The sequence below is a fragment of the Oryctolagus cuniculus genome, chromosome 5 (assembly GCF_964237555.1).
Source record: "Oryctolagus cuniculus chromosome 5, mOryCun1.1, whole genome shotgun sequence".
In the NCBI taxonomy this organism is placed as follows: domain Eukaryota; kingdom Metazoa; phylum Chordata; class Mammalia; order Lagomorpha; family Leporidae; genus Oryctolagus; species Oryctolagus cuniculus.
Window position 1 is genome coordinate 141,355,368 of NC_091436.1, and position 13,362 is coordinate 141,368,729.

A 13,362-nucleotide genomic window follows, 5' to 3' on the forward strand; every position below is an offset into this window, starting at 1 on the left:
CTTTCACCTTTCACAAAAATTTGTTTTGTTTTAGTACTATTGGTTGAACTCTGTGATTAACACACAATTATTTTTATGTGTTTAAATTTTAACTGAAAAGTGATCCCTGTTAAATATAAGAGTGGGACTAAGAAAGTGAGGAGATGTACAATTTGGGATATGCTCAAGCTGACTTGCCCCAAATGGTGTAGTTAGAATCATGCCAGGGGATCCCAATACATTCCCATCAAGGTGACATCTACCAATGCCATCTCACTAGTCCAAGTGATCAATTTCAGTTCACAATTGATCACACTGATACGTCTAAGAGTCAAAGGGATCACACAAACAAGACTAGTGTCTGCTAATGCTAGCTGATAGAATCAAAAAGGGAGAGAACGATCCATCATGGGAAGTGGGATACACAACAGACTCATAGAATGGCAGATGTCCTAAATAGCACTCTGGCCTCAGAATTAGCTCTTAAGGCATTCGGATATGGCTGAAGAGCCCATGAGAGTATTTTAGGCATGGAAAACCAAGACAGCCTGGAAAAAAAAAGAAGACCTAAATGGAAGATCTCTGTGAGTGAGATCCCAGTGGAAAGAACTGGGCCATCAAAGAAGGAGGTACCTCTCTGAAGGGAGGAGAGAACTTCCACTTTGGCTATGACCCTGAGGAATGATTGAAGTCAGCAAACTCAAAAGGCTTCCATAGCCTTGACAACTCATGACTAGAGCCTAGGGAGATTACTGACGCCATAAACAAGAGTGTCAAATTGTTAAGTCAACAACAGGAGTCACTGTGTACTTACTTCTCATGTGGGATCTGTCCTTAGTGTGTTGTCCAATGTGAAGTAATGCTATAACTAGTACTGAAACAGTATTTTACACTTTGTGTTTCTGTGTTGGTGCAAACTGATGAAACCTTTATTTAATATATACTGAATCAATCTTCTGTATATAAAGATAATTGTAAATGAATCTTAATGTGAATGGAATGGGAGAGGGAGCAGGAGATTGGAGGGGTGTGATGGGAGGGAAATTATGGGGGGGAGCCATTGTAATCCATTAACTGTACTTTAAAATTTATATTTACTAAATAAAAATAATTTAAAATAAGAATGTTTATTAGAGCTAGGTTTTGGGCTTGAGTTAGGTTTACCTATAGCTTTTGTCCTAGGTTCAGGGTTAGCATTTGAATTTGCTTTAGGGTTAGGATTAAGATTAGTGTTAGGGTTAGTGTTATGTTTAGGATTGGGATTTAATTAGGGTTAGGGTTAGTGTTTACAGTAAGCATTACAGCTAGTATTAATTTTAGGGTTAGGCTTCTGGCTAGGGTTTGGATTTAGACTTAGGGCTAAGACTGAGTTTGGGCTGGAGTTAGAGTTAGGGTTAGGGTTAGAGCTATGATAATATTTGTTTTTTTGTTAGGGTTAGAATTAGGGTTAGGATTGGGGTGTAGGGTTAAATGTAGAATGAAGGCTAGCATTAAGGTTCATGCTTGGGTTAGGTTGACATATAGAATTTGGTTTAGTGTTAGGGTTAGGGTTAGGATGACAGGGTTAGAGTTCCTTCTTGCAATAGGTATACCAATTGTTTTTGGGTTTGTTTCAGGATTAGAGTTTTATTTAGTCCTAGGGTTTGGGTTAGGGTTAGGGTTAGGGATATATTTAGGTTTCAGGTTTTGTTAGAGGTAAGGTTAGTGTTAGCATTTAGGGTTAGGTTTAAGATGATGGTTAGGGTTAGCTTTTGGGCTTGTATTAGGTTTACCTGTAATTTTTGGGTTAGAGTCTGTGTTACGGTTTGGTTTCAGTCTCAAGTTAAGGTTAGGGTAAATGTTAGGATTAGGGCTGTATTTAGAATTGGAGTTTAATTAGGGGTAGTGTTAGTGTTTAGTGTAAGTGTTAGTGCTAGTGTTAGCATTATGGTTAGGTTTCTGGGTAATGTTCAAGTTTAGGCTTAGTGCTAGGGCTAGGGTTCAGGATAGTGTTAGAGTTTGGGTTAGGTTTTCGGCTATGCCAGTTTTTGTGGTTTCATTGGGATTAGGCTTAGGGCTTAGGTTTTTTTTAAAGATTTATTTATTTGAAAGTCAGAGTTCCAGAGAGAGAGAGAGAGAGAGAGAGAGAGAGAGGTCTTTCATCCACTGGTTTACTCCCCAATTGGCTGCAATGGCCAGAACTATGCCGATCCAAAGCCAGGAGCCAGGAGCCTCCTTTGGGTCTCCCACAAGGGTGAAGGGGCCCAAGGATTTGGGCCATCTTCCACTGCTTTCTCAGGCCATAGCAGAAAGCTAGATCAGAAGTGGAGTAGAAAGGTCTTGAACTGGCACCCATATGGGATGCCAGCCCTGCAGGCAGTGGCTTTACTAGCTATGCCACAATGCCAGCTCCAGGACTTAGTTTTAAGGTTAGAAAGAGGGTTAGAGTTAAGGTTTTGGCTTGGATTAAGTTTACCCATAAGGTTTGGTTAGGGTTAGGGTTAGGGTTAGGTTTTTATTTTAGCCTCTTAGGGTTAAGGTTAGGACTAGGGTTATGTTTGGAGTTTCATTACAAATATGGTTACTGTTAGTGTTTAGGGTTAGAATTAGGGCTAGGATGACATTTAGGGTTAGGGTTTATGCTTGCTTTAGGTTTACATATAGTTTGCTGGTTAGGTTCAGAGTTAGGGTTTGGTTTTAGCTTAAGATTAGGTTTAAGGTTAGCCTTAGGTTTATGGCTAAATGTAGGGCTATATTTTTATTAGGGTTAATGGTAATGTTAAGGTTTAGCTTAAGTGTAAGGACTAGTGTTAGAATTAGGCTTCTGACTAGGGATCGGTTTTAACCTTTGATTTAGGGTTAGAATTTGGGCTAACATTAGAGTTATAGTTAGGTTTAGGATTACACTAATGTTTAGAATTTCATTAGGGTTAGGGATAGGATTAGGATGCGGGGTTAAGGTTAGAATGTGGTTTAGAGTTAAGGTTCAGGCTTGTGTTTAAGTGTTTGAGTTTGGGTTAGAATTCGGATTAGTGTCAGGGATATACTTAGGTTTAGGGTTTCATTATGGTTAGGGTTAGTGTTGGGTTTTGAGGTTAGGGTTAGAATGACTGGTAGATTTACCAATAGTTTTTGGGTTAGTTTCAGTGTTTAGGTTTGGTTACAGCCTAATATTAGGGTTAGGAATAGATGTAAGGCTATGTTTAGGTTTGTAGTTTCATTAGGGTTAGAGATAGTGTAGGGATTAGGTCAAGTATTGGGTTTAGATTTAGGATTAAGGCTGAATTTGGGCTAGGTTTAGAGTTATCTTTAGGGTTAGGGCTATGCTAATGTTTGGGTTTTCATTAGGGTTAAGGTTAGGAATAGAGTGTAGGGCTAAGATTAGGATGAAGGATAGTGTAAAGTTCAAGCTTGGGTTACATTGTACAATCTGGTTCAGTTTAGGGTTAGGGTTAGGAATATGCTTCTGTTTTGGGTTTCATTAGGGTTAAGGCTAGTTTAGTGTTTAGGATTAGGATTAGTATGATGATTAGGGTTAGGGATCAAAGTTGTGTTAGGTTTACCTATTTTGGGGGGGATAGGTTCAAATTTAGGATTGATTTCAGCCTAGGGTTACTGTTACGGTTCAGGTTAGGGCTACACTTAGTTTTAGGATCTCATTAGGGTTAAGTTTAGTGTTAGCTGTCCTGGCTCCTGGTGGAGGGAGGAGGCTGTGGCTGACTCCTCCCCACACCCAAGACCCCCTGAGGAGCCCCAAGCCCCATGGCGGGCGGCTGGAGGAGAGGGCCACGTGGTCCACCGAGGCTGAGCAGGTCCCCACCCTCACCCTGCCCCTGGCCGCCTGTCCCCTCAGTGTACTGTCAGAACTTCGCCCCCAGCTTCAAGGAGAGTGAGATGAACGTGATCGCCGCGGACACGTGCACCAATGCCCAGCATGTGCGCAAGCGCTGGTGCCCAAGATCAAATCCATGCTGCCGTAGGGTGTGGAGATGTACTGCTTGGTCATGGGCTTCGCGGCGGCCAGGGTGCCCCTGGACCCCGAGTTCCCGCCCGCCGCGGACCAGCTGTTCCAGCAGCGCACCTACACGGAGCGCTGGGGCGACGGCCCCAGCATCGTGGCTCTGAGGACCAACTCCGTGAATGTCGACCTGGCCGACACCGGCGAGGAGGTGGACGGGGCCGGCCAGGTCATCCAGGAGGTGGCCGTGCTGGAGCCGCTGCCGGCCGCCAGCCAGAGCCCCCCACAGCCCTTCGAGCAGGCCAGTGGCAGCTGCGGCAGGCCGCAGACGCCGGCCTTGGCGGCCCGGAGGCCTGAGGGTGCCTATGCGAGGACTTTGTAGGCGAGCGCAGCCGGAGCACTAGGGCTGCTTGCATGCAATACTAATACAATGTGGTCACGCACTCACCTACTGACTGCTGCTGTTGCCTGAGAAAAATGTGATTTTACTCTGCTTGTATTGAAACGGATGAAGGAAGCAAATGCATTCATTACACTGTAAACACGTAGGCTGCTGCCCCAGAGGTCAGTCTCCTGGCCTGGGGGAGCAGGCCACCGGTCCCGCCCTCTCCCACCGGGCACACTCCGTTCCTTACCCTGGGCCGTGGTGCCGGGCCAGGCACCCTGCTTTCTTCCCCCTTTCTCCCCAGAGTCCGGTGCCCAGGGGCTGCACCACCCATGGGGGCATGTGTATGGGCGTGCGTGCGTGTGTGCAGATCGGGCACATGTGCTTGTGTGTGAGTGTGCTCAACGCATGTGTGTGGATGTGCGTGTGTGTGAGCGTGCGTGTGCGCGGTGGTCTTTGCCGTTCACCTGGGGGTGGGAAGCGGTAGCCCCTTCTCCCTGCGGCACTCGCCCTGGGGTGCACGGCTGTACCCTTGCCACCTTCTGCCTCCTCAGCCGCTTTGGGGTTGCTTGGTTGGTTTTCAGTGTTTCGGTTTTGTTTCAGTTCGGATCTTTTCTGTATATGGTTTGGAAACTTTCGGACCCGATAGAGCGAAAAACTGAGGAGGAAGGAGGCCCTGTCCACTGCCCACTGTGGCCTGGGAGCAGGTGGTCCACGGAGGCCAGGGCGCGCTCCTGTGGCCCCCCCAGTCCCAGGCCTGGGTCCACGCTCCTCCCGTGGGGGCACCACCCAGATGTGGGGACTGGGGGTGTCTGCAGGGCAGGAGGCAGCGGCCCAGGCTGGTCCAGGCTGGAGCAGCCCCCCTCACGAAGGCTCCTCGCTCTGGCAATAGGCCCAGGCCTGGGGCGGGCGTTGGCAGGTGCGGCTGCTGGGACCACAGGGGTCTGGGAGACAGGAGAGGGCCTGAGGGAGGCCCCCCAGGGCCAGGCTGCTTGTCTGAGGGCTCTGACCTTTGTTGGTTTTGGGGTGAGGGTGGGGGCCCCTTGTCTGTGTGCCCTGTGGGGCTCAGGGCTCTGGAAGGCTCCCAGGCAGCTCCCCAGGTGTCATCTGAGAACCCTGACCCAAGACTTGAAGGGTCTGTTGCTGCTCCCACCCCATGCCCGCCCAGGTGCAGAACGGGCATGGCTATGGGATACCGGAACCCTCCCCCGAGCGGGTGCAGCCAGCAGGAGCCTGGGGGTCCCACTGTCTTTCTCACTGCCCTCCCTGAGGGCAGAGGCCTTGGGAAGACTGTGGGGACGGGGGTCTCCAACCTGGCCTAGCATGTGCCTGCCTTCCAGAAGGCTCTGGTGGCTTCCGGAAAGAGGGTAGGGGGACCACTGGCAGCCACTGAGGGAGAGACTCTGGGCCTGCTCCTGCTGGGACCCAGAACCCCCTGGCTGGGAGGTGGCCCCCTCCATCCCCATCTCTGGCTCTGGGATAGGGGTTTGGAGCCCCCCTGCCCAGAGCCCGCTGGGGACCTGGACCAAGGCTTCCTGGAGGGGGGAGAGGATCATGGGGGAGAAGCAGGGCTGCCCCCACCCCCCGTCCTCCTTGGAGTTTTCTTCCATCCGCTCCCCCGCCAGATTTTGCACTTTAATTTCAGCATCCCTGAGGACAGCCAGGAGACCGTCGTGCATTCCAAAGCGGGCCTCCCCACCCCACGACAGGACCTGGGGGGGGGGGCACCAGCTGCAGGAGGTGGTGGTGGCCCCGTGAGATCGCCTGGGTCACTCAGGCTAGCACAACACCGTGACCTGTGTTCCTTACGTGTTGTCATCGCCGTCTGCTGTGGTCTAGTGGGAAGGCGGGAGCTGTGGGTGAACTTCGTAATAATCTTAAATGTTAATGGTTCTGAGTTCCCCGGCCCCCAGCGGGCCTGGCCGAGCGTTTGCACTACGTGTCCCTGAGAGGCGTGATCGTTCCTGCCGGTGCCACTCCAACCCAGAACGCTCTGCTGGGCGGCCGGGAGGACAGGTGGGCGGGGGCCGGGCTTGGAGGAGCCTTCCAGAGTGCCTTAGTGTCTTTCCATCGCCACCCTCCCCAGGAAAGCCAGACTCTCTCCCTGCCTTGTTTACATGATGACTAATTCCAGAAACGGGGGCTGCCCGAGCCGCCCGGACCCCGTGGGCACCCCAGAGCTTGCCATGTAGCAATTCTAGAGCTGCCTTTTGCTGGACAGAGGGGCCTGGGCCGAGCTGGGGAGAGGGCTGGCCTGGGAACCTCCCCCGAGGGGCGGGGCCAGGAAGCAGCTGGGACGAGTGCAAAAGGTCTGAGACACCTTGGAGACAGCCCCTGGTACTTGAATCTGCCGCGTCTGCACTGCCTGTTTTCTCTGTGGTCGCTTCACTTTGCGTTTGGTTTTCTGTCTTACTTTGCCCCAAGTGTGGACAAAGTTGTGTGTGATAGCCGGCTGGGAGGGGTCCGGCTGCCCAACCGCGTGGGCCCTGTCCCCCCGGGAGGGGGTCCCGGGGTCGGTGACGTCTGGTGGGGGTGATTGTGCTCCTCCCGGGGGTGTGGTGCTTGGAGCCGGGGGAGGGGGGCGGTGGGGGTGACGAGGCCTGGCCGGCCGACCGCTGGGTCACGCGGGCCATTCTGTGGACGCCTCATTGCTGCGGGCGGGGAGAGGCCTGGGCCCTGCGCAGCCTTGGTGAGCAGGCCATGGGGCGGGCCTCTGGCGCTGTGACTACTGTTTCAGAAAATCGTTGCTGCGGGTTCCCCTACCAGGGCTGGGAGCACTAGGTGGCAGAGGTGGTCTTCTGTCTGTCTGTCTGTTTTGTTTTGTTTCTTTGGGAAAAAAAAATACAAGGAAAGGCAAACCGCGGGATGGAGAAGCCTCAGGATGGTTGCCCTGCTTGTGCGGATCAGTCGCTTCCGTTGTTAGCGTTGTGCACGACTCTAATTTCTATGTCAAAAGAAGCCAAAACTTGCAATACTATTTTTAGCAGACAAAAAAAAAAAAAAAAAAAAAAAAAACAACAGAACTCAGCATAAAATGTAAAAATATTTTTGACTTGAAAGACTTGAAAATGTGGGTGGATGGCAGTGGGTGCAAACAAGCTTGGAAGCCGGGCGTGCGCAGAAAGAGGGAGGGGCCTCAGGGTGGGCTGTGCAGGGAGCTGTGCACACCTGGCTGCCGCCATGGCCTGGGGCCTTAGACGATGACAGCTTTGGTTTGTGTCTGAAGAGGGAGGAAGCATCTTCCTCCGTCCTCACCGGCTCCTGGCTGCCCTGGCATCGGGGCCGCGACCCCCGGGGCCACAGCCACAGATGCCTTCCCGGCCAGGGTGCGGAGGCTCCCGGGGCGCTCGGGGCCGAGGCAGGAGCTGAGGTTTCCTTCATGATAAAAATGCTTTGCAAAGTTCACATTTACAGAATAATAAAGCCAGTTCAAACCCCCCCCCCCCAAAAAAAAGTTTAGTGTTAGCATTTTGGTTATGTGTTAGAGATATTTTTAGTGTTAGGGTTAGGCTCTGACTTGGGCCTGGGTTTAGACCTAGGGTTATGGTTAGGGTTCAGGCTAAGGTTAGAGTTAAGGATAGTGTTAGGGCTATGCTAATGTTTGTGATTTCATTGCTATTAGGGTTAAAATTAGGGTGTAATTTTATGGTTAGGAGTAGGGTTGGGGTGAAGGTTCTGGCTTCCATTAGGTTTCCTTATAGTTTTCAGTTTAGAGTTAGTGTTAGGGTTTGCTTTATGCCTGGATTATGGCTACAGTTAGGGTTAGGGAGTTACTAGGTTTTTGGTTTCATTCGTGTTAGAGTTAGTGTCAGGGTTTAAGGTTAGATTTAGAAATACAGTTAGGGTTCATTTGGGGTCTTACTTTAGGTTTACTTATAGTTTTGAGATTAGGTTCATGGTTTGGGTTTGGTTTTTCTTGTAGTTAGGTTTAGGGTTAGTGTTTGGGTTAAGGCTACACTTAGGGTTTGAGTTTCTTTAGGGTTAGGCTTCATGTTAGGGTTTAGGGTAAGGATTAGTATGAAAGTGAAGGTTAATGTTCAGGCTTGCATTGATATTAACTATAGTTATCAGGTTAGATTTGGTGTTATGGCTTGGTTGTAGCCTAGGATTAGTGTTATTATTAGGGTTAGGGCTATCTTAAGGCTTGGGGTTTCATTAGGGTTAGTGTTAGGAATTTGGGTAAGTTGTAGGCTAGTGTTAGTGTTAGGTTTAGGCTTCTGGCTAGGGGTCAGGTTTAGGCTTCGGCTTGGGGTTAGGGTTTGGATTAGAGTTAGAGTTAGGGTTAGGGTTAGAGTTACACTAATGTGTAGGGTTTCCTTTAAGGTTAGGGATAGGATTGGGATTAGGGTTAGGATGTGGGTAAGGGTTAGGGTTTGAGATATGCTTAGGTTTCTGGATTTGTTAGGGTTAGGGTTAGGGTTTAGGGTTAGTATTAGGATGATTGTTTTAAGGTTTGGGCTTGCATTATGTTTACCTATAAGTTTTGGGTTCAGGTTGGGTTATGATTTGGTTTCAGCCTAGAATTAGGGTTAAGGTTAGTGTTAGGGCTACACTTAGATTTGAGGATTAATTAGGGTTACGGTTAGGATTTAGAGTAAGTGTTAGGATTAGTGTTAGCACTAGGGTTAGGATTCTGGCTTGGGGTCAGATTTAGGCTTTGGTTTAGGGTTAGAGTTTGGGCTAACACTAGAGTTAAGGTTTGGTTTAGGGTTATGCTAATGTTTAGGGTTTTGTTATAGTTATGACTAGGATTAGGGTGTAGGGTTAAGGTTAGAATGGGGTTTAGGTTTAAGGTTCAGGCTTGTTTTAGGCTCATCTATAGTGTTTGGATTCAGGTTTGGGTTTGGTTTTTGCCTATGATAAGGGTTCTGGTTTGCATAACATTCATCTATATTTTTTCCAGATTAGGTAAGGGTTAGGGTTTGATTTCAACCTAGTGTTAGGGTTAGGGCTATGCTTAGACTTATGGTTTCTTTGGGTTAGGGCTAGTGTTAGTATTAGAGTTAGACTTCTGACTATGGTTTGCGTTTAGATCTGGGGTTACAATTAGTGTTCAGACTAGGATTAGAGTTGGGGTAAGGTTAGGGCTATACTAGTGTTTGGGGATATGCTTTGGTTTTGTCCTAGGGTTAGTGTTAGTGTTAGGATTTATGGTTAGGGTTAGGATGACAGGTTTAGAGTTCCCTCTTGCATTAGGTTTAACAATAGTTTTCAGGTTAGTTTCAATGCTACGGTTTAGTTATAGCCTAACATTAGGGTTAAAGTTAGGATTAGGGCTATGCTTAGGTTTATGATTTTATTAGGTTTAGGGTTAGTATAGGAATTAGGGTAAGTACCAGGCTAGTGTTAGCTTTAGAGTTAAGCTCCTGGCTAGGATTAGGTTTAAATTTAGGGTTAAGGCTGAGTTTGGGCTAGGGTTGCAGTTTGGGTTAGTGTTAGGACTATGCTAATGTTTGGGATTTCATTAGGGTTAGGGTGTAGGTTTAAGGTTAGAATGAGGGTTAGGGTGAAGCTTCTGGCTTCTGTTTAGTTTACCTATAAAGTTTGGTTTAGGGTTAGGGCTAAGGTCTGCTTTTTTAGGGTTACGGAAATGCTTAGGTTTCAAGTTTCACTAGAATTAGGATTAGAGTTATGGATTAGGTTAAGTGTTAGGGCTAGTGATCATGTTAGGGTTAGACTTCTGGCTAGGGTTCACATTTAGACTTAGGTTTAGGGTTCAGGTTCAGGCATATGTTAGAGTTAGGGTTAGGGCTAGGGCTACACTAATATTTGGGATTTCATTAGGGTTGAGGTTAGGATTGAGGTGTAATGTTGGGGCCAATGCTGTGGCGCAGCGGGTAGATGCCCTGGCCTGAAACTCCAGCATCCCATATGGGCGCTGGTTTGATATCTGGCTACTCCATTTCCAATCTAGCTCTCTGCTATGGCCTGGGAAAGCAGTGGAAGATGGCCAGGTCCTTGGGTTCCTGTACCAACATGGGAGATCCAGAGGAAACTCCTGGCTCCTGGTTTTAGATCAGCACAGCTCTGGCCATTGCAGCCAATTGGGGAGTGAACCATTGGGTGGAAGACCTCTCTCTCTCTCTCTCTCTCTCTCTCTCTCTCTCTCTTTCTCTCTGCCTCTCCGCCTCTCCTCTCTCTGTGTAACTCTGACTTTCAAATAAATAAGTGAATATTTAAAAAGGTGTAATGTTAATGTATGGTTAGGATTAGGGTTAAGATGCTTGCTTGCATTAGGGTTAGAGATATACTTAGGTTTTAGGTTTCATTAGGGTTAGTGTTAGGGTTAGGGTTTAGGGCTACCCTTATGTTTGAGTTTCATTAGGGTTAGAGTTACTGTTAAGGTTTAGAATAAATGTTAGGAGTATGGCAAGAGTTAATCTATCTAGGATTAGGGTTTAAGTTTGGGGTCTAGGCTAAGGTTATATTTTGAGTTAGGATTAGGGCTACGCCAATATTTTGGATTTCTTTAGGGTTACAGTATAGTGTAGTGAGGTTGAGTTGAGGATTAGGTTTAGATTTCAGCCTTGCATTAGGTTTACCTATAGGTTTTGAGTTCTTGTTGGGGTTATGCTTTGGTCTTTCCTAGTGTTAGTCATAAGGTTATGGTTACAGAAATGCTTAAATTTTGGATTTCATTAAGGTTTGGGTTAGTGTTAATGTTTTTTGTTTGTTTGTTTTATTTGACAGGTAGATTTATAGACAGTGAGAGAGAGAGAGAGAGAGAGAGAGAGAGAGAGAGAAAGGTCTTCCTTCTGTTGGTTCACTCCCTAAATGGCCACTACAGCTGGTGCTGCACCAATCTGAAGCCAGGAGCCAGGTGCTTCCTCCTGGTCTCCCATGTAGGTGCAGGGACCCAAGCACTTGGGCCATCCTCCACTGCCTTCCTGGGCCACAGCAGAGAGCTAGACTGGAAGAGGAGGAACCGGGACTAGAACCTGGTGCCCATATGGGATGCCAGCACTGCAGGTGGAGGATTAACCAAGTGAGCCACGGTGCTAGCCCTGGGTTAGTGTTAATGTTTATGGTTAGGGTTAGGATGATGGTTAGGATTAGGGTAGGGCTTGCATTAGGTTTACCTATAGTTTTTGAGTTAGTGTCTAGTTTTGGCCTAGGGTTAGGATTAGGAATAGGACTATGCTTAGGTTTGGAGTTTCATTAGGATTAGGATTAGTTTTGGGTTGTATGTTTAAAATTAGGGGGAGGGTTAGGGTTAAGGTTTAGACTTGCATTAGATTTACCTATTGGTTTTGGGTAAGGTTAGGGTTAGGTTTTGGAATTGGTCTAGGGGTTAGTGTTAGGGTTAGGGATATGCTTAGGTTCAGGTTTTGTTAGGGTTAAGGTTAGTGTTAGTGTTAAGAGTTAGGGTTAGTGTTAGAGATAGGGTTTAAGTTAAGCTTAGGTTAGTAGTAGGGTTAGAGGTACACTATTGTTTTGGGTTTTATGAGGCTTAGGGTTAGGTTTAGAGTGTAAAGTTAAGATTAGGATTCAGGTTAGGGGTAAGGTCCAGGTTTGTGTTAAGGTTTAACTATAGGATATGGGTTAGAGTTAGGGTAGGGTTGGTTTGGCCTAGGGTTAAGGATATGCATATGCTTTGCATTTTGTTAGGGTTAGGGTTAGGGTTAGGGTTAGGGTTAGATTTTAGGCTTAGGGTTAGGAAGATGATTAGGGTTAGGGTTCTGGCTGGTCATGAGTTTACCTACAGTTTTTGGGTTAGGTTAGGGTTCAGGTTTGGTTTTGGCCTAAGTTTAGGGTTAGGGCTATGATAATGTTTGGGGATTTTGGGGGGCTCAACTGAGGGCTACAGTTTGTGTTAGGTCTAGGCTGAGGATTAGGTTTAGGGTTTGTGTTAGGATTGTTTTAGGACTAGTGTTAGGGCTATGCTACAGTTAGGGTTATTGTTAAAGTTAGTGTTCAGTGTTGTCATACAATTAGAGTTAGGTTTAGCACTAGGTCTAAAGCCTAGGCAAGCATGAGGCTTAGGGTCAGGGTCAATGTTAGGGCTAGGGTTCGGTTCAAGGTTAGGGATAGGGCTGTGCTACTTTTAGTGTTATTGTTAAGATTTTTGTTAGGGTTATAGTTAGGACTAGACTTACATTTAGGGCTTAGAATATAGCTTGGGGTAGTATTAGGGTTAGGTTGGGGCCTAGAGTTAGGTTTAGTGTTATGGTTAGGTTTAGGATTAGGATTTGGGCTATGCTTCTTTTCAGATTATTGTTAGAACTAGTGGTTAGAGTTAGGGTTACAGGTAGATTTACGTTTAGTACTTGGGCTAAGTAGTATGCTACTGTTTTGTTAGGCTAAGGCCTAGGGTTATGGCGAAGTTTAGGAATAGGGTCAGGTTTAGGGTTAGGAATAGGGTTATAGCTATGTAACAGTAAGAGCTATTGTTAGAATTTATGGTCAGTATTAGGGATAGGGCTAGATTTAAGTTTAGTACTATGGCTAAGGCTTGGACTAGTGTGAGGCTTAGGGCCAGCATTTGAGCTAGTGTTAGGGTTAAGGTTACAATTAAGGTTAGAGATATGCTATTGGTTAGAGTTACTATTAAGTAATGGCAAGCACCTTGGCTCTGTAGGCTAATCCTCTGCCTGCGGTGCCGGCACACCAGGTTCTAGTCCTGGTCAGGGCGCCGGATTCTGTCCCGGTCGCTCATCTTCCTGTCCATCTCTCTGCTGTGGCCTGAGAGTGCAGTGGAGGATGGCCCAAGTGCTTGGGCCCTGCACCAGCAAAGGAGACCAGGGGGAAGCACCTGGCTCCTGGCTTCGGATCAGCACTGTGAGCCGGTGGCAGCGGCCATTGTGGGGTGAACCAATGGAAAGGAAGACCTTTCTCTCTGTCTCTCTCACTGTCCACTCTGCCTGTCAAAAAAAAAAAAAAAAAGGATTAGTGGTTAGGGCATGGATTACTAATAGAGTTATGTTTAGGGTTTAGGCTATGGCTAGGGTTAGCATTAGGGTTAGGCTGAGGCCTAGGGGTAGGCTGAGGCCTAGGGTTAGGTTTTGGATTAGAGTAAGGACTATGTTACAATTAAGGTTATTGTTATAATTAGTGGTTAATG